Here is a 2503-nt window from a genome sequence, read left to right as displayed (position 1 = left end):
ACACACAAATAACTATGTGTCTTCCTTAAACTACTAGAGGGACTCTTTCTCTCTTCCTTTTGTACCTATTTAAGGCATTGTGCTACCTATTTAGGTCATTGTACCAATCCTTTTTGATCCAATTGTGGCTAGCCAAAACATATTATATTTATGTATGATATAAAAGAAATTCAAAGCCTGTTAGGGTGGGGGATGGATGGCAGGTTCTGGGCACATCAAATCTGCTCTACATTTTAGCCTTCATCCTTCATAGGCATCTGTACATATTCTTTCCATTATGACCTTGACACACACACTGAAAGCCCTCCTTTAGTGCGGAATTTACATATTAAGGGATTGAAACATATTTCAAGTATGTAAGTTCTGCAGTAAAGTCAAAGAAGTCAAGGTCTCATAGGCATTTTTATACACGTGAGGCCCCAGCATCCATTTCTGTAAGATGGCTCACCTGAGGACTGCTGCATTGGTTTCATCACAGGGTCCATATTGCTAAGCTACCTTTCAGAGTTTTTCCTGAGTTCTAAGTTCTACCACCCAGCTCCTTCGTGTGAATCTTAGCTGCCTGAGACGATCAAGTCGAGGTATTCCCTTTATCGAACTTACGGCATGGCTTGCAGCACATTAAGCTGAAGGCAATTCAGACGAGTCACTTCTACTCAACAATCATTTCCTGCTTATAGAACTTCAACAGTTAGCACCCACTCTAGTGTTTTCACTGTTGAAATCATGACTTATTCACCTTTTTATGTTGTTGAAGACAGAACCCTTTCCAAATCTCTATAGCTCCCTTGCTCTGAGATCTCTGAGTGAGGCAACTCATACCAGCATCGATTTCATAAGGGTCACCAAGGAGCAGGAGCCAGTGAACAGGTAAACAGCCCAAAAAATATGCTAGCCCCTTGGGCGGGGACTTCAAAGGACAGCTTTATTAGATTGTAAATGTTCTTTTCCACACTAAAACCCGCCAGATTCACCTGGAATGTTAAGCTTCAAAATAAAAGCATTTTTTCTTTCAATTTGTCAAGGTAACTTATTCTGACATCTGATCTTTGGACAAAGGGCAAATAGTTAATATTTAACATAAACTGTAAACTGTGCTGAAGCACACACACACACACACACACAAACACACACACACACACCACCCCACTAGTGCTAGTGTAAAATGTAATCAAATGTGTTTTTTTTTTACTCATTAGCCATCAACACGCATCTTTCTTTATATCTCTGTGTCAAGAAATAGGTCAGGAATGAAATGCCTTCTCTTAAGAACCTAAAAGAGCTGTGCCTAGGGCTGACAGATCCTAGAGCCTCGTGTGACAGACCCAAGGCGACCAGTCTGCAGAACTCCAGGCTCCAGAACTTAGGTTGTAGGGGGGACTCCAGTCTGAGAAGGGTCACCTCTATCACTCAGAATGCCCCTTAACTTCAGAAAAAGAAAAAAGAAAACATTCATTGTTCAAAGTAAATGAGGGCCTTCATCCTAAGGCACGCAGTACGCTGTTTCTTTCCTCCACTCTCCTGCCCCTCCAAATCTTTTAAAAATTTGCTAATTTAAAAAAATAAAATGATGTAAAAGGAAGTAGAGTCTTTTCCCAATAATTCTCACGAAACTATTTAACTTCTAATAGTTTTTCTTAAAACCATAGGATAACAGTTGAGTACAGTTGTAAGGAGATCAAATATAAATATGCGTCTGGCACATATCCTCAGGCAGGGGAATTCCAGGATAAATGTTTTCATGAGGTTTCAGAAAAGGGGTGTGATAATTTTGTGGGAATCTGGAGTGGGAAGAGGAAAGTTTACATCAAATCCACCATTACTGGAACTAGTAGAATTCACTCAGTGCGTTTTGGTGGAGGTAATGCCCTACTTTAAAGCAGCCTACCTCTGTCTTAGAGTACCTCCCCTAAGACAGAGACTTATCCCAAATCCAATGTGGTACGAACAATACAGTTATGTCAGCATTATAATACAGGGTAGATGGCTCTCGAACCAAATGTATAAAAGCGAAAGCTTGACTCAAATCAATCCTATAGCTTCTAAATTTTAACTGTGAAAGTTTTAGTCCATTCAAGCGCGATAAAGAACTTAAGTATGAAGACAACTAGGACGTACAGAAACAAGGCAAGGGGCTGGGGCCGCAGCAGGTAACCCAGAGTGTGGGAAACAGAACCTAAATGTAGGAAGTTCAAGTCTAACATGTCATCAACCACTTTTCTTCTCCATGACCAAATATCAGGTCCTTTATACCAGCTTGAATTGAGGGTAAGGGGGGGGGAATAGGGCAATAAAATTCGTTATATATGTGTCCAAAGCCAAGAAAAAGTAACTTAAAAAGGAGAATAGCATGAGTTATTGCCTTTGGTTTACAAAGGACTATTTTTGAACTATTCTAATGGAAAAAATCATAATTCATCTCTCCCCTGGTCCTGCTGGCCTTTGACTAAATACTGAAGCATATCATGCTGATTTCGTAGGGTTTTTGTAAGTGCATGGAATT

General features: G+C 40.1%; 1 protein-coding gene and 1 long non-coding RNA gene across 3 annotated transcripts in view; both read right to left on the bottom strand.

Moving 5' to 3' along the window:
* The window catches only part of LOC116075085, a 7100-nt gene extending 6373 nt beyond the window's left edge, over positions 1-727 (bottom strand). The window contains exon 1 of the long non-coding RNA XR_004112411.1: positions 449-727. This is a non-coding gene — a long non-coding RNA (uncharacterized LOC116075085). The remainder of the gene's footprint in view (positions 1-448) is intronic.
* Positions 1-2503, bottom strand: part of Man1a1 (mannosidase alpha class 1A member 1) — a 177458-nt gene that overhangs the window by 170812 nt on the left and 4143 nt on the right. The gene's annotated exons all lie outside the window — the stretch shown is intronic.

The sequence above is a fragment of the Mastomys coucha genome, unplaced genomic scaffold (genome assembly GCF_008632895.1).
Source record: "Mastomys coucha isolate ucsf_1 unplaced genomic scaffold, UCSF_Mcou_1 pScaffold3, whole genome shotgun sequence".
Taxonomy (NCBI): Eukaryota; Metazoa; Chordata; class Mammalia; order Rodentia; family Muridae; genus Mastomys; species Mastomys coucha.
Note: the sequence above shows the minus strand (reverse complement) of the source record. Positions and strands in the feature narration are given on the sequence as shown.